The 23,924-nt window shown below is 32.6% G+C and overlaps 1 pseudogene across 1 annotated transcript in view; it reads left to right on the plus strand.

Moving 5' to 3' along the window:
* LOC306642651 (cyclin-dependent kinase 17-like) overlaps positions 1 to 22,828 on the plus strand; it is a 54,564-nt pseudogene extending 31,736 nt beyond the window's left edge. The window contains exons 5-8 of the transcript in view: positions 4,114 to 4,170; positions 5,158 to 5,271; positions 6,114 to 6,207; positions 22,784 to 22,828. The product of the transcript in view is annotated as a cyclin-dependent kinase 17-like (transcript). The remainder of the gene's footprint in view (positions 1 to 4,113; positions 4,171 to 5,157; positions 5,272 to 6,113; positions 6,208 to 22,783) is intronic.
* The last annotated feature ends 1,096 nt before the right edge of the window (positions 22,829 to 23,924 follow it).

The following is a 23,924-nucleotide window of genomic DNA, read 5'->3' on the forward strand; positions in this document are numbered from 1 at the left end:
CAGGACACCCATAGCACAAGAAATAAAAGCAAGAATCAATAACTGGGATAGATTTAAACTAAATAGCTTTCTCTCAGCAAAGGAAACTATCAGCAATGCAAAGAGAGAACCAACAAATTGGGAGAAAATCTTTCCCACTCAAACTTCAGATAGAGCACTAATATCCAGAAAAACAAAGAAGTCAAAAAAATCTACACAAAGAATACAAATAACCCAATCAACAAATGGGCTAAGTAAATGAACAGACACTTCACAGAAGATCTACAAGCAATCAACAAACATATGAAAAATGTTCACCATCTTTAGAATAAGAGAAATGCAAATCAAAACTACACTAATATTCCATCTCACCCCAATTAGAATGGCGATTATCAAGAATACTATCAACAATAGTTGGCGAGGATGTGGGGAAAAAGGTACTCTCATATATTGCTGGTGGGTCTGCAAATTAGTGCAGCCACTCTGGAAAGTAGTGTAGAGATTTCTTAGAAAACTTGGAATGGAACCACCATTTGACCCAGTGATCCCACTCTTTGGCCTATACCCAAAGACTTAAAATCAGCATACTACAGAGATACAGCCACATCAATGTTCATAGCTACTCAATTCACAATAGCCAGATTGTGGAACCAAACTATATGTCCTTCAATTGATGAATGGATAAAGAAACTGTGGTATATATATATATATATATATATATATATATATATATATATATATATATATATATATAAATCTGGAATATTACTCAGCCATTAAAAATAATAATATTATGGTGATTGCTGGCAAAGGTATAAAATTGGAGAATATCATGCTAAGTGAGATAAAAAAATCTCAAAAAACCAAAGGATGAATGATATTGCTGATAAGCAAATGATGACACATATAGGGAGTAGGAGGGGGGCAAGAATGGAGTAAGGAGGGATTATAATGAGTGATAAGAGGGGTTGGACGGGTGTGGGGGAAGAAAAAATTAATGGGACCAATCAAAAACTATTAGTCTAGATAAATGCATGAATATACAAATGTTATGCCTCTACTTCTTTTACAGAGAAATGAGATATATCTCATTTGTTTATGATAAAAATGAATTTTAAAAAGGTAGTTTTTATATTACATTAAAATATAAAGTTCATTGTTATTTTTAGTTACTATTTCTATTTTTATGCAACTTTTAAAGTTTCAAAATATTCATAATAAGGTGCAATTCATTCTGGATTTTGAATTCATGAGAGCGGGGATCATGTCTGCCTTCTTCATTGTATGCTCAGCACCTAACATTGTGTTTGGTAGGTGTTAAATAAATGAGTTTTGTCTTCTGTCCTCTGAATAATTTCCACTGGAGAGCATGTAAATAAGCTAGTGATTATATCTATTGCCAATCTTGTGTTCAACAGATATAAATGCAAGCAAATTTTTCTAAAAATTTTATTTAAAAATTAATTAATTATAGTAATTATTACTCAGGTGTGATCATTAAATCCTTAAGGTTGGAAATTATTAAAATGGGTATTGCTGTATGCTTTACTCTTTGCATTAGGATCTGATAGTTCTCTAATGAATCTGCCTTTTGCTTGAATTCTCCACTTTCTTGCATGGGTGGAATTCTGTGGTGCTGTTTATATTAGAGACTGATTATTCAAATTTAACTTCATAATTACAGTATTATAATTGTTTTTCTTTATGTATAATTTTATTTTTAATTGGCATATAATTTTATATATTTATTGAGCATACTAACATTTTAATACATTTATATATGTGTGCTGAACAGATGAGTGTAACTGGCATATCTATCACCTTAAATATTTATTATTTCTTTGTGTTGGGAACATTCACAATCCCCTCCACTAGCTGAAATACACAGTTAATTATTACCAACCTGTTACTCTTTAAAAAAAAAAAACCAGATTTTTAGCATATTCTAATGTCATTAAATTTTATTCTCTGAAGAGTGGTCCTTGTAGTCTTAAATTTCTTATGTATACTTCACAAGTCATTGCTTACACTGTATAGTAACTTCTCACCTTTAAAATGATTAATTTATAGTCAGTACACTTACAAAATATATTTTTTCACTTACATAATCTTTAAAGCAAACTCCATTGTTTTTGTCAAGATCAACAATAGACCAGTGTGTACTTCATGTTAAGGATATTCTCATATTCAATAAACATACACACATGAGTAAGAAAATTTCCCTACTACTGAGAAGAAAAGGTTTCTAGATCACAGTCATGTCTTCTCATGTACTCTCATCATTATAGACAATGACTTTATATAACTTTTTCATGGATATTTATTGTTTTTTTCATATTGGCTTATGTGTGTTCTCAAAGTAGTCTTATTTTCTCTCAGTAAAAGATGACACAAAACTTAAAATTCAAGTTGAATTTTCAGAGTTCCATATTTGTAAATTTAAACATCTGAATTCCACAGATAGATATAAGAAAATAATGTCATTTTATCATAGTTTTGTTAACCTTGTAAACATCACTTTTTTATATAAAGTGCAAAATTATTGGAATCAGACTGTCATGTACCAAAGAGTGGGCTGTTGGCCTCATTAACCATAATGAGGTAAAAACGTATTTATTTCTGGAAAGTGTTGTATCTTATAGTTTTGTTTCATTATACTGCATAGCTATTGGTAGTAGAAAACAAGAACTTATTAAATAATTAGTTATATAAAAGACAGTACCTGGGTAGGTAGTATACAATGATTCTAAAACTTCATTTCTCTAATTTAATTTTTTTTGTGAAAAACATATATATGAAGAGAAAAGGTAACAAAAATAAAAAAAACAAAAACAAAAAGAAGCCCTTCATCAGTCACATAGTAATAAACTATCAATGAGTAGAGTTTTAGTTTATCAAAATTGAATTAAGCACTTCTTAGTTGGACCTGCAGTTTTCTACATCATTTTAACTTTGTGTATGTCATTGAAGCAAAAGGATAAAAATAATTTCTTTTCAGGACTTTTCCTACTTTTGGCCATTCAAGTTTGGAACGTTTATTGTTTTGTCTAAAGTGGTAAGTGATGCCAAGCCTAATCACCAAGTATCAGTTTTATTTTATTTGACAACTCCAGAAAAAATGTATATTTGATTCTCTAGGATTAGAGTATAATGCAATATTTTAAAAATTTAATATGATTTGTATACCTATGAAAACTGAAGTTCTGCATTATATCCTTTTACTAGCTTTTTATTTAAAGACATTAACATCATCTATGCAAGAAGTAAATCGTTTTCAGATTATTATTGTATCTTCTACTATTGCAAATGGATTCTAGATAATATTTTTTAAGAAAATTCTTATTTTTCTGTTTACTATTTTTTAAAATTTTGTTCTCTCAGTTTCTACTTTCCACCTGTTTGTACTTTTTTTTTCAAAACTTTGGTGTTAACGTTGCTTACATTTTAAAATTTTCTTTTAAAATATACATTGGATATATTGGGTTTCTTTGACATATTTTGATATATTACATGTACTTCATTTATTGACTCAATGCAAAATAAGCAGTGAGTTTAAAGTTTAAAAGGAAGGGTTTGGGAACTCAATTTTAAAGCTTTTAAAGAAGAAAGATTAAGACTTACATTACTGGTTTTCTGTTTGCATGTTTTCTGATCTATAGTAGAATGTAAATTGGTTTTCTTTTTAAATGTATTTTGATTGGAGAACCTGAAAACAAATCACATTTTGTTGGTTTCATGTCTCCATAGGAATTAAAAGATCAGTCAGAAAATTGTTTTATGATTAAGTTAAAAGGAAAATCAAATAGTAATTTTTACAAATTCTTTAGTATCTTAAAATCTAAGTCTGTGGTAGTTTAAAATTTGGGGTCCTGAAATAAAACAAGGAATTCACTGCAGACAATTATCCAATCCATATATAAGGTTGGTTGACTATTTTAATTATAAATACTGATGCTTTTGACACTTTCAATATTCCAATATCAAGTATATTTTAAAACTTGATCAATATTCAACAACTTGACTATAACTAACTCTTTCTATTCTTAAACACTGTAGAATTGGAGAGTTTTGGAAGTTGAGGAAGAGATAAAATTTTAAGAATGAATACTGAATTTATCATAGTTTTACTTGCAGTCAGAAATTGAGCTTGGGAAAATGGAAACCTACATAAAAGTGGAAAAGTTTGGAAAGATAAGTAAATTATTTTTTTAAAAATGTAAGACTCTCATGTTCATCATCTAAGTGTACGGTTTTGTCAATCATACAAAATTGTGAGCATTACTGTCTAAACAATTATATCTTGATCTGAAAAGGTAACAAAATCAGGAGGATTGAAACTTTCAATTCTTGAAAGTATTCTATCAGTTTGAGAGAAAATGAGTATTTTTTAAAGGCTTAAAATCTTTTATTAAGACACAAAATATTTTCCTTTCTTGGTAACACAACAGGCCTCTGTTTTTTTAGCCTCCTAGCAGTCTTATGTCTGTGCTGTCATGGGAAATTGCATGAGTTAAAATTTCTAAAAAATAACTTTAGAAATAAAAACATTTCATTGAAGGGTAAGTAATTCTTAAAATGTGACTTTTTCTTGAACTTGTCACTACCTGTAATGCTACTAATTTTGAAACATTCCATCTTCCACAGAAATAAAATGCAAGAAAATAAGTAAAAAATAATAAAGAGTAAGAAATAAAAAAGATAGAAGTAATAAATAATAAAGAGCAGGAAAATAATAACAGGCAGTTGATAGGGAAGCTTCTTTTCTTTTTAAAAGAATTAATGTATAAAGATTTTGAAAAGTTTGGAAACCTGAAAATAATGTTTTTGATTTAACAGTATAATTATTCTTTCATTTAATGTGCTCAGTGTCATTCAGTATTCATATACCATTACAGGGAAAGCACCTTTGATTTTAATACTATGGATCCAAATCTTAATTTGAAATAAAGCACAAAAAGTAAATTAAATTCTTGTTTTATACCATTGAGACACTGTTTGGTCTTATAAAAACATGGAAGCTATGTGTATGTAATTGAAAGTCATTTTTGCCATAAGAAAATCTAATACTGGACTTTGTAGAGTTTTCTTTGCAAGATGGAATTCAGCATGCTTAGAAATTAGAAATTCAGTTAGGGCTCTTTATTGTTCTTCATTGTTCTTCCAAAATATGTTTTATAGGGTACATATGCAACAGTTTATAGAGGAAGAAGTAAGGTGACAGAGAATTTGGTGGTATTAAAGAGATCTGTTTGGAACACGAAGAAGGCACACCTAGTACAGCTATAAGAGAAAGTATATTTATTTAGACTGTTTTAAAACCAAAGTTCTATAATAGTAATTATAAAAAATAAAGCAGAGAGAAATAATAAGTGACTGGAAGATATAATTAGACCATTAAAAATTATTTCAAAAATTAACATATTCAGTAGAAAGAATATTCTTAATGTACATTGAAATATTATGAAGTCATTTAAAGTAGTGACATAGATAAATATCTGATAGGGAAATTTTACATATTGGTACATGGGAAGCATGGTTAACTGTAAATTAGCTGCATATATTAAATATAAGAAATAAATGAACTATTTAAAAACATGTCATGATACCATTTTATTCAAAAAGTGAATTATTCAAAATTGGTTTGATTCAGACATAGTGGTAAATGCCTTCATTCCAAGTGGCTCAGAATGCAGAGGCAGGATGGCATGTTTGAAGCCAGCCTCAGCAACTTAGTGAGTACCTAAGCAACTTAGCTAGACCCTGCCTCAAAATAAAAACTAAAGAAAAAGCAGAGGGGCTAGGGATGTGACTCAGGTTCAATCCCTGGTACCAAAACAAATAATAATATTTGAGGCAACTGATTAGCAGTATAGCAAAAGAAAGCCTCCCTTGAACCAGAAGATGGTGAGTTGTAACATTAGAGATAACCTTGGGTACTATACTGTCAAATTCAAAATCACAAAAATGGTAAAAGTTGATACCTTCAGTTTTTCTACCACTCATCCCCTTGGCAAAGTGCTGTTTTTAACTTGAGAATATTATAACACTTGGTTTATATGCTAAACTTACTTCAAGTTTTTATAAAATTTGGCCCTCCACAGACTAAAAAATTGGCTTTCATTTCTGTTTTACAGTTTCACTCTTAAAGGATTTAAAACATGTAAACATAGTAACCTTGCATGAGATTGTTCCCCAGATAAACCTTTGACTCTGGTCCTTGAGTATCTGGTAAGCATTTAAAAAATACTCAGTATTTTTTTTTTTTTTTTTTTTTTTTTTAGTAATAGAAAGTCAAACATTTTTAACAGCCCCAGGGCCATTGTTGTTTATTTATTGGGTATTTAAATAGATTAGGTGGTGCATTCTGTATCTTTTCTTGACAAACAATTTTTTAAAAAAAGTTAATTATTATTAAGTTAATCAGTCATGCATTCTGAAAACTGTGTTATCATATGGTAAAATGCTGTGCTTTTTCATGGTATGGAAATAAAACAGTACATGGATTACTGTGGGATCATCATGAGTATGCACAATGTAAAGGTATGTTTATTGTGTAATGTTAAAGTGTAAAGAAAATGAGCTAGATTGCACAGTGAAATATACCAACCTCATAATCAATCTTTGGAATTTTCTGATTGGCTTATTTACTCAACTTCTGTTTATTATCCTATAGCTTTCCTGGGATCATACCTTTTAGTAAAACTGCTTTATTTAAAAAGTCTTCTAAAATATTTTTGATATCTTATTTCACATTATAACTGATTGTCTAACATGTGTAGAATAAATCTGCAGGTATATTTTACTTTCTGAAATAATCCAAATGATCGGTACATTTTGCAAAAGGCCACCTTTAAATGGTGAACTGTCCTGGTATATTTAAAATTGTATTAAATTATATAATAACAGTGACTTTTCAGGGTTATCAATTATGAATAAGGGTTATAAGTAAGGCCAGAAACATGTAGCTATTGTGATTTATTTGTTTGAAGTAACTATCTGTAATGTCAGATGGAATAGTAATATAATTATGTTTTTGCAGTACATCTAAGAATTCAAATAATGCTAAAGAAGTTTGCTATAATAACCATATACAGAAGATACCCTGAAGTTACTAGATAAATAAAAGAACTTGACATACTTGTATTCTTATGGACTTCACTGTTCTGAGTGGTATATTTTACATTTTCAAAGATTTTATTTGTACAAAGTTCAACAGTTTATAGAAACATGTTTTGAAAATAGACTGTCCCATCTTGTGTGTTTGAGACCTTTATAATTCTGTAGATGGTAAATTAGTAACTTCAAACCTACATTTTTTTAATAGTGAATTTGGTAAATATAAAGGGAAGTCAGTTTCTGTTATTGAAAGAGAGGTCTGAACATATGGCTAATACATTGCTTAAAATTTTATAACAAGGATTTAAAAGTATTTTCATATACATTTTATGAGGATTGTTTTCATCATAGTTTATTTTGTCCTTTGCAAGGTGTTGTAAAGCAATTTGTAGATCTCAGGTTTTAAAATTCTGATTCTTTCTCCTTTTATATTAGCACTAATTTGGAAAGTAAATAGGTTTTAATTATCATAATTTGACAGAGGTTTGAGAAGTCTTTTAAGTTAGTTCTAAATAGTTGGAAAATATTTTATTGTTTGTTAAAATCACATTTAGTGTTTTCCAAATGTAAAATTTAACATAAATATACTGAAAGGTAGCTGTGTTCACCACTGAAACCCCAAAGCAACCCAACAGAAATATATTAAAACAGTAACTTCAGAGTTTTCAAAACAAATAAATATGTGAAGTCTGAAGACTTCACAGTCTACAATTTATTCAGGCCAGATATGGTAGTGCAAACCCACAAACCAGCTACTTGGGAAACTGAGGTAGGCAAATCACAAACTTGAGGCCAGCCTGAGCAATTTAATGAGACCCTGTCTCAGAATCAAAATGCAAAAGAGTTGGGGGCATAGCTCTGATATACAGTGCTCTTGAGTTCAATCCCTACTACACCCCTCCAAAAAACCACCAGAGGCATTCCTGCCATTCATCACCAGCTGTCTTGGCTTATTTTTGGTATTAAGATGTCAGTTTTCATCTATAAGTAAACTGAAGGTAATTCTTGAGTCTTCAGTACTTTAGGTTATTTTTGGTAACCCCAGAAAATCAAGATGTGTTCCACATCTCCCTTTTCATCACAATACACAAAGTACCTCTATCATTAGCCTTATAGAAATTAGTTTTTTCAGAGCACTAGAGTGCATTACCCCTTTTTGAATCATAGCTGATTTTGAAACTGAGTAGGAATTGCTAAAATTAAACTGTCCAGGAGGTAGATGTTAAAAGATGATTGAGTTATTTTTATAACCAGTAATTTGTCAAGGTATGCAGCCCTATTCTCTCTGATACCTGAAACTTACATAAAGCCACTCAGTCCAATGCCATACTTAAATGTATTAGCCCAGATCACATTGATTTTTAAGGGAATAAATGCCTGTGTTTAGTTGACATACTGGAATTTTATAATAAAACTATGAGCTTTAGTAATATAGAGGATATGTCTGTTTAAGCTGTTTTCTCTAATAAATGAACTGTTACTATGAAAACAAAATATTGTTATGCTTATAATACTTATTTTCATGACACTGATGACACAAATGATAGATGCTTCAAATTGAACAATATAAACTAAAATTGAGAAAACAACTCAAAATGGTAAAGGCATGGTCCTTAAAGTAATATAATGTCTGTAAGAAACCTATGAAAACCATGCTGGACATGGAAATTGACATAAGAGGGTTTATTAAGCAAACAGTGTCTCCCTGCAGGGTAAGAGAGAAAAAGAAAGGACAAGAGAAAGGGCATGTGTAAGAGAGAGTGTAAAAATCCAGCAGGAGACAGAAAGAAAGTGAGTAGGAGAGAGAAAGCATGAGAAAAGATGGCAGGGAAGCTATCCTTAAGCAGTTGAATTCCACCAGGCTAACAGGGGACCAATAATGGAGAAGGATACTTGCAAGCTGACTGATGAACTAATAGCTAGCTAGGATGTTCACAGACTGACAAGTAGTTGGGAGATGGGGAAATGGCAGCAGCATAAGGGACAGAGGAGCAGCTTTATATTACATTCCCTTGCTTTTGTTTTTATAAGAAAATCTTTTGTTCTTCAGTTCTTTCCCACATTTTCTATCCTTCCTGCCTACGTGGCTAGGCCCGATTTTGCAGGTGAGATGTAAATAGTCCATTCTCCCAGGGGCAGTCTTCAACTTCTAGATTTCCAGAGGCATATGGCTTTCATGGACTTCTTTTCCTCAATTTGAATGATCCCATATTTCTGCATCAACTGCCTGTCCCCAGTTCTGGCTTTACTCCCCCCTCTAATTTTAGGAACTGCTTTACAGCTGTATGGAAAGGAGGGTGATGACTGCTCTGGCTTCTTTGAGCTGGAAGGGGGCAGTGTGGGGCAAGCAGTTTGGAGTTCCCTTTTTAGAAATCAGGTCAACCAAGGGGTCCATGGTAGAAGTCTGGTTGGGGAAGAGCAGTTTGTAAAGGCATCTGGGGGTATATACTTCTATGAGAGGAGAACAAAAGGACATGAGTACTTAAATGAGATTAGTATACAATAAATGTTGCAGAATCTGGAACATGCCAATGAATATCCTCACTAGAGGGTGGAAGAACTGAGAAGTTGTTCCCATAACAAGGCCTACCAAAGGCTGGAGAAGACAAGGCCTTTATTTGGGAACTTTAACATTGTCCAGGTTATCAGGAATATAAACACAATATTTAGAAGAGATATCTATAGATTAAGCCTACCTGTGTCTGTAGGTCTTAAACTGACTAAAAACTTCTGATTCTGGCAGTTTCTCTCAATAGTTATCAGGCACATTTGCCTAAGAATCTCTCTTTTGTAGCTTTCAGTCTTTATTTTAGTGGGCTAACATAAGTGTACATCTTAAGTTGTCTATAAGTGTACAGTTATTTACCCCCTTTTATCTAATTGGAGTCTACATTATCTGTCCTATATGATTTCAAGTTAATTTATAGTGTTTTCTCTTGAAGCAGTACTTCAGCAAAATAATAATCAGGCAATAGTTAGAGTTTACAAGGAAAATGCAAAATGGAATCACCAAGAGTAAAACATTCAGTTTGTGCAATAGCTATCTTGAATTTTGGCTGAGTTATTCATTACATACCCTGTTTGAGATAACAGTAATCTTTACAACAATCATCAAACTTTTGAGCACAACTTCAAATGAGTTAAAGTCTGACTTAATTTGGAGCCATTCAAACATGCTGCAGGGTGAGGCAGAGCCTTATCTGAGGTAAGGCAGGGTTCTTCACAAATCTTAGGTAAAATGTTCTAATCCTGAAGCTAATTTTTCCCTCTTTTGCCATGACCAGCATGATGAAATTCTCAAGTTCAGTGAGGGGCAAAGAGTATTAGAAAATAAAGGTTTATAAATACAGATTTTGGAAGATAAAGCTGAGATCAGATGGAGCTCTTTTCTCTGATGGAAATGCAGATCTAAAGAGTATGTCAGCAATTTTTATATATGTATTTAAGCATTATTCTTCATTTTCAGGAAAGTTACAGTGACTAGAACATCTACGTAACTTTTTTTCACAACTGCGAAGTGCAACATTAGGAATTCTGTGTAGCTTTCAAGGAAGTCCACTGTCCAGAGTTATCGTAAGGAGGACAGAAACCAGAGAAGGGAGCTCCTGAAACACTGGTTATCTAGCAAAAGAATTCCTTCCTTCCCAAGAGCTGTGTGCCTGATATCAATGTCAGAGCTGTTAGGACTCCTGTATAGAGCCTCCACAGGAAGGGTACTGCCACAACAGTTAAGCATATTTTGCCCCTGCACAGGAACACTCCCAGGCACCAGGCATGCCACAGTCATGAGGTCAGAGACCCCAATCTCAGTCACTGCTATTCCATTTCTGCTACTGTGCATTACACTCTTTCTTAAATGTCATATTAAGAAGTTTTTATATACTGACTCCTGAGTCTATATGAACACTACTTAACAAAATTTAAAATTATATCTAAAATATGAATTAAAGAAAGTTGGGGAGAGGTTTTATACCTGGAAAATATGAACACACTTAATATACAAAGAATAATGTTTAAGTATGTTACTCCATGGAATAACTTTGTAAATTAATCGGATGTCTCTAACAAACATGTTTGAGTAATTCCATACATGTCAACTCTAATTCACTCATCTTATTGTAGAAAATCCAAGATCTCAGACAAGTTTATCAACAGTATTTGCAGTCTCTTTCCTGTTGGAGAAAAGTCCTAGAAAAATTGATGTTAGACATTTTATAAACATCAACATTTTATTGGTGTGACCACCTAGAGACTTGTGAGTTAATTTTAAAGACATTTTACTTCTATTATTTTACCCAATTTAAATTGAACCTTTTTAAATCACATGAATTTAAAGTATTTGGATTCATTTTTTTAAATTTTAATTTTATGTGTTCTTATATTTAAGACAAAAGCAAAGGCCTTGTAATGTTTATCTCCATTGCAATGTAACAGAGGTTCAAAAATAACTCTAGAGTTGTATAAAAAGAACTGATCAAAAAATCATTAACCTAGGTATGTAGGATCAAAATTGTGAGCTCAAGAATATAGCATTTAAGAAAAACAAAAGTTCTAGAAAAAAAATGATAATGGCCATTAATTATACCATGAGACAGTGAGAAGGGGAAGGGCAGAGAGAAGTTAAAAGGGAGAAATAAAGTATTCTGTATTGCAGCCCAGGAGAAATTTAAAATGGACTTTTTTCCTTGAGTTTGAGACCGGTCTCCCAATAAGCATTCTGGCTTCCTCCATTTACATTTAAATGTAAGCCTTGACTGAGATCTGAAAGGAGATAATAGGCTCACAGATACTTGATACCTAGGGCATTTTAACCCTTTTCCCTGGTTAGTAATCAATTCAGGACTGAATGCAGAAAATTTTGAAATATCTCCCACTACTCTTGAGGAATGGGGCTGCTATATGATACTCCTTACTGGGACATGCCACTGATTGTTGGGCTGGTTACTCCCTCCACATTGCTATATGCAGGACCTTGTGGCAGGAGGACTAGGTTGGCTGGGCTGGGAAATGGAAGCAGAAACAGAACTGAGTGGAACTTGGAGGAGGAGGAGGGGTTAAGAGGGGGAGAAGAAGCCAAAAGGAAATGTTTGAATTTGCAGGAAGAGCCAAGAAGCAAGAAATAAGAGACTTGAAGATAAGGAATCCCTTTCTATCTGTCCACTGGCTCACAGAAGCTGTGTGCCATTATGTGGCCATTTTTGATTGATTTTCTAAAGGGTACTGTGGCCAAATATCATTAAGTTTTGATGGCTTAAAGCCGGGGGTCAGGTGAAAGATTCTAAAGTTTTCTAACAGACATCCCATGGGTGAATCTGCTGGAATAGAGGACCCAGATCCCATGGTGAAGACTGATATGGCCAAGTCTGTGTCCAGAGCATCCTGAGGCCAGAGTAGTCGACTGAAGAGGAGGCAGCACATCAATGGTGGTGTCACACAAGCATCAATGTGAGGCCAGACAAAAGCCAAGGAGGGTTGAGAACCTGACGTCAGGGTTTTTGAGGGTGAGTACAAGTATGAGCACAAAGATGAGCCTCAAACCTGAGAGAGAATCTCCATCATAAAATTAGGTACCCACCTAGCAGATAAGATCGACTAATGGGGCCAGCCAAAACTATAAAAGTCTTGACTTGGGGTGCCACCACCCCTCAGCCACCTCGAGGGTCCCAGATACTCAATAGTCCCTTCTCAGGTTGGCAGAGGAGTGTTGAAGTTGGCCTAGGGGAACCCACCTAAGGGACTCACCAATCTGAGGTCCAGTGATTGATGCAGAGCAGAGCAGAGCATCCAGGCAGAATGGAAGGTGAGGCTGTGTCTGGGGGGCACTGGGGCATCAGATGGGGTTTCACTTGCTTAAGAGACAGTGGAAGAGCCCATCCAAGTCACAGCACCAATGTAAGAAACCCACAAAAACCACACTGGACATGGGAATTGACATAAGAGGGTTTATTAAGCAAACAGAGTGTCTCCCTGTAGGGTAAGAAAGAAAATGGAAGAAAAAGAGAAAGGGTACTTTCAAGAGAGATTATGAAAAGTGAGGAGGAGAGAGAAGGAAAGGGTAGGAGAGAGAAAGCATGAGAAAAGATGGCGGGGAAGCTATCCTTAAGCAGTTGAATTCCACCAGGCTAACAGGGGACCAATAATGGAGAAGGATACTTGCAAGCTGACTGATGAACCAGTAGCTAGCTAGGATGTTCACAGACTAACAAGTAGTTGGAAGGTGGGGAAATGGCTGCAGTGGAAAGAGTGGGGAGAGTGACAAGATATTGGGAGGTGGAGTAATAAATGCAGCATAAAGATGGGGGAGCAGCTTTATATTACAAGGTCTTTTTTTTTTTCTTTTACTATTCTAAGTCAGTTGCTTTTCTACTTACCATAGATTATGCTAATACCAAAGTGTATCTTCATATCTGTAAGACTAATTTTTACTTTTTTGCTTTTGTAGCTGTTTCTATACTAAATTCTACATGGGTTAACTTTTTGCCACAGAAGAATGGTGTTACATTAATACTTGAAACCACAAAGCCTTCTCATTAATGAAAAACAGGATTTAAAGCTAGCAGATTTTGGTATGGAATGATTAAATATTTATAAATTCCTCCAGATGGTTAGGTATAAAAGAAAAACCATTGTCCCAATATGTTATCACTTTCATATGAGTTTGGAAATTTTTTATTGTTACTGAACAATAATTTTCAGAATTCTGTGGATGGATCATGTTGGTTGTTAGTAAGAAATACTAAAAGACGTGGGTTCCCAGGTGTGGCCCATGGACTCCAGGTTTCTGATACCCTTTCAGGCAGTGTCCTGAGGTAAAAATATATTTTCAGAAGTGCACTAAATATTATTTGCTTTTTTCCCTGTGTTAATATTTGCACTGTTGATCCAGAAGCAATAAGGATAAAACTGTTCTTTCTTGGTATATGTTCAGGCAGTGCCACCAAATTATATCATGGTATTCTTCACCACTGCACATTGTTAACGACAAAGTATCAGTTACACTTAAGTTATTTTTCCAAGCAGTAAAATGCATTAATTTTATTAAATTTTCATCCTTGAGTAAATGTCTAGTACTTTTGTGTTTATATGTATAACGAAATGGGAATTATATAAAAGCACATTGACTGCACACAGAAATACTACAGTTATCTCAAGGAAAAGATTTTGGGTGATTATTTGACAAGCTGAACTAGCCCCATATTTTATTCACAGAACATCATTTTTTTCTACAAAAAATGACCAACAGACAAGCTGTGGTTATTCAGGTTTAGATAGTTGACTGATTTTTCTTGAATTAATGAATTAATCTTGTTACTTCAAGGAAATGAACTGCAGGTATTTCTTGCCAATACTAAAATTCAGGTTTAAAACTACAAATTATATTTTGAATTTTTTGATCTGCTGCTCTGAGCTTAATATATTTACATTACTTAGAAACTTTTCTGATGAGGTCAGATGTGATATTAAAAAATAGAGGTTTTAATAAATTTTGAATAAAAATTAAAAATTTCAATCTTTAACTCAAGAATAAATATTTTTTCAGTTATCAGCACCTCATATTACAGAATCATGCCTGGTAGAAGATTCACTTAAAGTGCAAGATGAATTTTAACAAAAGTATGAATAGTTTATGGATTATAATTTAAGTTACCATATAACCTTGAAGAAATAATTTAATTTAATAATAATATATCAAAGAATATTATCTGAAGAAATTAGAAAATACTATTAAAATGTTTCTCCTCTTTTGCCTCTTCATATCAGTGAGATGTGATTTTCTTCATATAGCTATATGTATTATAATATGTTGTGATATGGAGTAAAGCAACATATTACAATAGATAGAAAGCAAAAGCAAATACAGAATACAGCTGTCTTCTATCAAAATAGACTCTAAACAATTTATTGGAATGTTTAAAAAGACCATTTGTAATTAATTTTTTGGAAAAAAAATTTCTTAAAAATGTTATTCATGCTAATATGAGAGGTGTTTTTAATGCATAACTGTTTTATTTTTTCTCATATTTTATGGCAAACATCAGCAGTAATCTATATAAGTAAAAATACTTGGGGTCCTTAATTTTTAAGAACTTAAAATGAGTTCCAAGACCCAAGAATTTAAAATCCATCTCTGAAAGGGGGTCCCTTTATGTTCTTGCCAGCAAGACTGCATTTAGTATGTGCTTAGTAATTCAATTGGTAGTTATTTACCTTTTAGGCAATCTGATTTTAAGGTACTTCAGAGTAAAACAAAATTATATGTTCTTTTTGCTTTGAGTAAATTGTTTCTACTAGAAGAAGAGAAAACTTTTAGATTAGCTTTGAAATTTATTTACTCTAGAATACTTTTGTAGAACTTAGTTTTTAAGAACCCATTCAGTTTTCCAAAATTGCATTTTTAATTTTTCACAAATTATTCCAATAGTTTCTTTTGGAAAATTTCACTAAATTTTACAAGTATGAGTATTTCAGGTTATTATAAAAATTTACTTTTTAAATAATGAATTTGTCTTTGGCAATTTGTATACATCTACCCATGCCGGGGTCCAGACCTAGCAGGAGTTCATGGGTTCCACACTGGTAAACGGGGTGGGGGAGACAGCGTCGGCGATGGATGGAGAATGAGACACAGACTCTAGTTCTGGTGCAATTAATCCCACTTTATTCTGGGGAAGGCTGGGTTTATATACATTTTTCTTCAGGCTATGATGACAGGCTTTTGATCAATAAAATCAAAGAAGTTTCCAAAGCATAGGCAGAAATTGTTTTTACCAAAAGATTATGAGAAAACAGTAACCTTACAGATTATCCTTACTTAATCACAATTATTTTAAGAATATCTAACTATGTCAATGAGCTAATACAATGTTTATTTCCTTAATATCTAAACTCTATATGACCTAAGACTATTCTTACTATTTTTGCAGTAAAGCAATAAACAAATAATCTCACATGACCATTTCCACTAGGTCCATCTGGTTAATATCCAAATTGCTGAGTTAAGGGTTACAGGAGGGCAGCGGTCCCAACGGTTATTATGTACCAACATTTATTATAGGGGTGACATATTCTTTGTAGGAAGGAAGGAATGTTGTGAAACCTTATTCTTTTACCTTACCACCACACATAAACAAAACCATCATCTGAATTAAACCACCCTGTAGGAGACAGGGGGCGATCTATATCTACCTTCTCTAAGGGCTTGCCTTTAGGGGGGTACCAGGGTTTGCCATTGATAAAATAAGCTGGTCCATATCTAGTAGCTACTGTGGGAGATGCTTTGTGTTTAGAACTTGGGGAAACATTGTTATATATAAATTTCTGTACCCCAACAGGTTCTGGCTGTGCCAGTAAATGCAGTGTTTGATTTTTAACATAATAAAAACATTCTCCTGTAGTGAGTTTAACATCACAGGGTTTCGACATGTGTTTTGTCTCCGTGATGTTTTTCTGGAAATTTGTATAATTATTCCCATCACCTCTAGCACGATCCTCAGACTGAAGTGAGTAATATATTATTAGGAAAACTCCACAGAATAACATCCAAGCTAGGGAGGCATACATCTGGCTACAATCCTTTTAGGATGAGTCTCTGCAATCATCCTTGAGTGGAACTCTGTCAAGCACTGCAAGGAGAGCCAGGTGCCCCCGCATACCCACTTAGTATTTTGCTATTTGTTTGAAGCATAAATTTCTATTTTTATTTCTTTCCTTAAAACAGAAATGAGTGGGCCAACCATGTTTAAACAAAAAAGATATTATTTATATTTGCTTGCATAGATTATACAGTCTTTTTTAAATAGTTTGTCACTATTTCCCTTTTAATTGTCCCCACCCCTCCTTCTCTCTTTGTCAAACTGCATTTACTATTCTTTGACATAATCGAAAAATGAATGGCTGTGAGAGAGAAACATTCATGAGTATTTGAAATGCAAAAGAAATGCCCAGGACCATCAAAACTCCACTTTTATCTGGGAATTCTCTGAGTGCTTTAAATTTTGCCTCTAACTTCTTTAAAGGAAGCAAAGCAAATTTTATCTGCTCACAGGTCAATAAGAAATTCTAATTACTGCCAGGTGCATTGATGCATGCCTGCAAACCCAGTGGTTTGGGAGACAGAGACAGAATGATTGCAAAATCAAGAACAGCCTCATAGAGTTAGCAAAGCCCTTAAACAATTAAGCAAGACCCTGACTCAAAATAATAGCTCAGTTGTAAAGTGACCCTGGGTTAAATCTCAAGTAATAATAAAAGAAGAAGAAAAGAAAAAACAAAAGAGAGAGAAAAAAATTCTTATTTTTCCATGAGATAATATAATCAGCTTTCTTGCTTTTGTTATTTATTTTATTGCATAATAAATACACTTGGGGCTACAAGTAAGTGAGGGTCAATTCAGTTTGATTCTTTATACTGTTAGTTGTTCTTGATCCTCTTGAAAATTCTACCCTTTTTTCATGACCAATGAAAATTAGATGTCTAGGAATTACAATATAGTCATTTGCATTAATGATAAAAATTGACTTGTGTAGAATCATGTGACAGTTAGTTGAGTTTGAGAGGTTATTTATTTTATTTCATACCTATACCAAAATTCTGTTTGTAGACCAGAAACCTATTTGGACAAGCATGCTAGTTCACAATCTTCTCAGGAGCAGGAGAGTAAATTGGGGCAACTACCACTGGAAACTTGCAAAGCAATAGGATAAGCAAATTTATAGCTCTGTTCTTTTCCTCCATATAACTCAGTCTTAGCATCTGAAAGATAAATCAGAAAGCTACCTTCCATCATCTTAATTACCAAATATTATAGAAAATAATTTGTTATACTTGTTTCTCAAAGCTGAGAGATTAATAGTAAAATTGATAATAAATAAAATGGTGTCAGCATCGTTCCAGTTACCATTAGCCATGATTTAACTTTCTGGTGTGGCTTATACAATTTTTATCCCATGTAATAAAGTATTGACTTAAGTTTTTGATATTTTTCATATTTTAAAAAGATATATAAATTTATGTGTCATATAAAATTACATGTAATAGTAATCACAGCCTTAAATAATTCTCATTTGAATTAAAATGTATGGTAAAAATAAATTTATTTTCTTAATCTACCTTTCAAAATTGCTCCTTCTTCAAGTGATCAGGATTTATAACTTTAGAGATGATAATAACAGTAGTACAAATGATGGATAAAATTGAGAACTCTAGTATTCATTTCTGGATAATTAGCGTATTCCATATTAAATTGACAAAGGAATAGAAAATGTTTTGCATTATTTACAGCAATTAGTAATACTCAAAAGCAATGAGGTCTCTCTAGTCTAAAATTATCCATGTAACAAGAAGAGTACAGAATACATTTTAATTTCTATTCCATGGAAAACTTTTCTGAATGGATTTCTGCAAGGAAATTGTCAGTAAAACTCAACTGGATTGTAGATTAATGACTTCAGGATATTTAATAAAAAATAGTATAACAAGTAAATGTTAGAATTAGGTTAGAGGTGATAAGAGCTTATAACTGTGGCAAGTAAAATTCTGTATCTCAGTGTCACTGACCTATTTTGGATTAATTTAATTTTAGCTAGAAAATAATTTTGGCACTTTGACTAATGGACAAAAGGAAAACATTTTAAGCTTTGATTAAGAAAAACTAAACATCTACACCTTATACCAGGTACATTCAGCACATGAAAGTAAGTAAAAATTTGTGTCTCAGAATTATTGTATTTAGTTTAATTATATAATGATATGCTGGCCCAAGACCACAAGTGCTCAGCAGAATTCATAAAATCAATTTTGTTGAAACTTCAAGAAACCATTGAGTAGCCATCTCAGTATCCCTGTGAATGAAGTCATGATGAGGATAGGAAATAAGACATTTTCTATATTTGTAATCGATTTCAGTATATTTAATTTTTTTTTGCTTTTTTTCCCTATTAATGACTAGCCAGATCCATGTCAGTTCCCACAAGACCTACTCAAGTGATATTGTCACACTATGGTATCAGCCATCTGATGCACTTCTTGGTTCTGCAGAGTACTCAACACAGATTGACAAGTGGTACATATGTACAGATACAAAATTACCATATTTATAATTTTGAAATCGTGTAGCTGATAACACAGGGCATACTAATAGTGACCTTGAAAGAGTTGTAATTTTAAAGAGCCACAGCATAAGCAGTAAATAAGAGTTCTGGGATGGTATCAAGATTATCTATGTTTAAATATCAATTTCATTATCCAAATCACTGGGCTGTGCCTTAGATTCCACATTTAAGTAAATGTAAATATTTAACAATAACTACTTTAATGTTCTGTACATAATGTTAAAGCCAAATTAATTAATGTGTAAAAAAAACTCAGAAAAGTTTTGAATGACACAGTATTTAAATGCAAAATTATTTTATCATTATTTAATATTCATCAAAATATACCAGTTTTAAGTTGTTCTAAAAACCATAATCAAAATACTGTAACCATCTTTCTCAAACATCACGTTGATCATGGTATTCCCCTATTTAAATACCTCTGTGGCCAGTGCACTCATTATGCTATAAAGTGTATTTCTTAATCCAGAACTTAGAGATTTCCATAAAATGTCTGAGAAGGGCAATGGAGTTGTTTCTGTATTTTAACTTCTGTAAACAATGCTACTGTGAATGTGAGCATACAAATATCTGTTCAAGACTGTGCTTTCACTACTTCTGTATCTAGATCTGGGAATGGAATAGTTGAATCACATAATAATTCTGTTTTTAACTTTTTGAGGAACCACTGTACAGTTTTCCATTTCAGTCATATCATTTTACTTTCTGTATAATATTTTAATATTTAAAATTAGATTTTACATAATTTTTTAATGTTTGCTAGATTAGAAGATTTTAATAGAAGGACTGTCTTAAATTTCTGTATATTCACAAAACTCCTAGATGATAGTGTCTCTACATTGAGCCTCCTTCTTCTTCTTCTCTTACATACACACACATACACACAAACACACACTACCCTGTATCTGCATATTGTCTCTGCTTCATGCATTAGAAAGTGTTGAATTATTTGTTTCCCTATATCCCTGTTACCTTATTCCTTAGATCATGCCACCATCATCTCCCAAATTAGCACAACAACCTCCTTATTTATTGGTCCTCTTTCCTGTCTTGCCCCTTTCAACCCATAAGTATTTATAATTTCCATCATTTTAATTTCAGTTGAAATAAAATATCTAATAAGTGTAAAATGTTCTCTAAGGCACTTTCTCAGTAATGCCTATATATATGTGCATAAGGATAATTTACATGAATATGTATATATTGATTCAGGAACTCCATCTCAGGAAACTTCCCCAGGTGTTTCTTCAAGTGATGAATTCAAAAACTTACACTTTCCAAAGTTTAAACCACAGCCTCTAATTAAACATGTACCCAAGTATTTTTTTAACTGAAAAGGGGAGAAATTATATGATTCTTTTTAATTTCTTAAAGTATTTGCCACAATAAAAATTCCATACAAATAATAATACACACAGTTCTTAAATATTTTGGAACCTAATATAGTAAAATTTCTCCTTTCCTTTTTCATATTAATTTTACAATTCAGTAAGGAAAAATTAGTAAAGTATGTATGAAGTAGCATTGAGTTGTAAATAAAATGAGTGTAGAACTTAGGTATTAGAATTTTACAGTTTATCTAGGTAGCTCCTTTTCCCAGAAAGAAAGCATTGATTATTGCCTTATTTGGTACCTTAAAGATCAGGATACATTTTTGTTTTGCTTTCTACAGAATTGTTCTCTATTTACTCACAAAATACCAAAGTGTTATAAGTAATCTTTTGACTCTGATGCTTACATCAGATGACCAATATGTATTTTGTTCAGCTTTACTGACCTAATTTGTACTTGAAGAATGTAAACTGTGATTCCACAACAAAAGGTAATGTCCTGAATGTCAGCAGTTAAGTTGAAGTTTCTTCTCACAGCTGCATCCAGATTAGTCTAAAACTCCCAGTAAAATTGGCCTGAATATTTTGATTTGTGGAATGCATTATATTTGCAGTAACATAGAATAACCCCTTGACTTTATTTTCCATTAAATTTTTGAGTCACCAAAATATCAAATTAAGGACATTGTCTATTTTAATTAAAAAAATTACATTGCTGACAACATAACACACTTCTTGTACTTTCATTTCTTCTCAAACTAGGGAAGTAATAGCAAAACATATCTGATACCAGAAATATTTTAAAATAATTGTATGTACTTAAAGTCTTATTGTTATATAGTACCTGATATTTTCAGCTAGACATTCTTAGGATGACTAGTCATGTATGCTGTCACTTTTTGGTCTCTCCAAAGTAGTATAATTCCTATTTTCCTATATTTTATGTATATACACACATACTGTTCAGTGTAGAAGGCTGAAGGCCTGTGAAGCAGATTGACCATGAAATTAGGTCCAATCTTGTCAGTGCCTATGGTCCTCTGGATATGTGCCAGAATGGCAAAGTGCTGAAGAATGGAAGAGTCTGGAGAATGTCTAGGTTTGCAGGATCCCTGGGACCTACTTAGAACACTCAGGGAAGAATATTTCTCTACTTATAATGGTACTTTTGTCAGTGAAAGGCAGTGAAAGATAGAACCTCTGATTTGTCAACCAGAGATAATACCATTAAAATAATTCCTACCTCCTCTATTCCCAGTTATGTTAATTTCATAACTACAATTAGAATTCTTTATTAACTGTTGGCTTGGTGGTCTTGATTAGTGAAGTTTTATGAAGTTATGCACATTTAAATTGAGCTTAGTACCTTCTAGTACCCATTGCTATAAAAAAATATTGAATTGTTTGTCGCTGTGTTTATCTTGAAACACACTAATATATTTTGGGGACACTTTTCTGTGTTTTTACCCATATGATAGGAAAATGATGCTTTTATGCACTTGTCTTCATTTCAATACTGTGAAAATTGATGTAGTCATTAAGCTGTCATTATGGAGGTCCCTTGATTTTGAGAAAGAATGATGACTCAAATTCAACAGCTTTAATATTTTTCTTGAACATTGAAAATTTGAATTGATGCTATTTATGATCTCTTCCTAAGGCAATGACAAGTTTAGCCTCTTTAGACTAAAATAGTTTTGAGTCTATTTGAATTCAACAAGAGTATCTCTTTTAGGAAATTTAAATTTGGCAAACAAAAACATTTAGAAAATAGTTTTTCTAAAACTATTAGCTGAAAAGTTTCTATCAGCTAAGATGAAAGTGCCACATTTTTAATTGTTATATCTATGTTAGACTGTGAAGGAATTGAGTTGTTAACAATATTTCTACGGGTAAGTCACATCTTATTTTGTAATTCTGGAATGTCATTAAGCCTCAGTTTTCTCATATGTAGAATGATAATGATTATGGGAGTATCCAGAATATTTCAAGCCTCAGTTTTCTCATATGTAGAATGATAATGATTATGGGAGTAACCAGAATATTTCAGGAACATGCTTATGTTAAACATATATATATATATATGTTATACAATATGTTATATTTATTACATAGTTTCTTTAATGATCTGGATCTCTCATTGTGACCAAGAACAGTGGTTGGCATTTATCAACTATGTAAAGGCCATGTCCTCCAAATTTTTGATCTCTTATATTCTCTTTTTCCTTATGGTTAACTGCCTTTCAGGTTACTGCAGCTCCAAATACCACTCACATCTCCTCCAAAGCATGAAGAAGTGGGAGAAAAAGGGTAGTACCAGCCACATTTATTCTCTTATATTTTGAAAGCTAGGCTTTCATAGAAACCCCTGAAAGTCTTCTTCCAAAGTCTCATTGGCCAGCACATTAATTGTTAGAGAGACTCGAAATTGGGAGCAGGACTGTTGTAATTACCCTAAACTTAGAAACGGTCCCGATTTATAATCCATCTGTCAATTAACAAGGAAAAGGGACAGTGGGTACTGATAAGTTACTAAGAACATCTGCCATGAGGACACTGACTGTATTGCACCCAGCCCTTGGTGATTCATGAAGAAAAGTAAAAGCAAAAGTTGAATATTTTAATTTTTTATCACTTTTTTTCTTTTTTTTTTTTTTTTGCAGTACTGAGGATCTAACTCAGGGCCTTGTGCTTGTGAGACAAAGCATGCTACCAGGTGAGCTATCTCCCCTGCCCTTTTTATCAATTCTGAAAATAGAGGAATCTAAAGTTTTACCTAAGGTCCATAATTATCTTAAAATTGTGAAACTGAGATATAATTATTACTGTATAATTTCAATAACAATTCAAATTCAAGTGTATCTGGAATACTCCAAATCAGTACTTGAAAATAGTCCTCATATTAAACAACCAAGATTTTTTTAAAAATGCTCTAAATACTGATTTGTCCTTTTCTGACTTTTATAGTAACTGAGAGAAAAAGTTAATGAAGCAGTAATTTGATTTTTTACAGTTTGAATCTAAGAAAAGGATTTCAGCAGAAGAGGCCATGAAGCGTACATAATTTCAAAGTCTGCCCCAAAATACCTACTTTACCATAAAGTAAGAAAATCCAAAGATTTCCCCCTTTATGCTAATTTGTCTAGTGTTGAGGAATGAGATGGATTAGAGGTTTAGAAAGAGATGGTTTCTGATTTTAAATCTGAAACATTGGTCATTTTCAAAAGTCAATCAAAATTTCTTAAAGGAAGGAGCCCCCACTGCAGTTTTTCAAGTCAGTCATAAAATTTTCTTCTGTAAAATTTTTAAATATATATGTTGCCACTAATCTAAGAAACTGTAAGAAACCACTAATACTTAAGTATGGCTCATCAAACTTACTTCATTT

Source organism: Sciurus vulgaris (assembly GCF_902686455.1).
Source record: "Sciurus vulgaris genome assembly, chromosome: 13".
Taxonomy (NCBI): domain Eukaryota; kingdom Metazoa; phylum Chordata; class Mammalia; order Rodentia; family Sciuridae; genus Sciurus; species Sciurus vulgaris.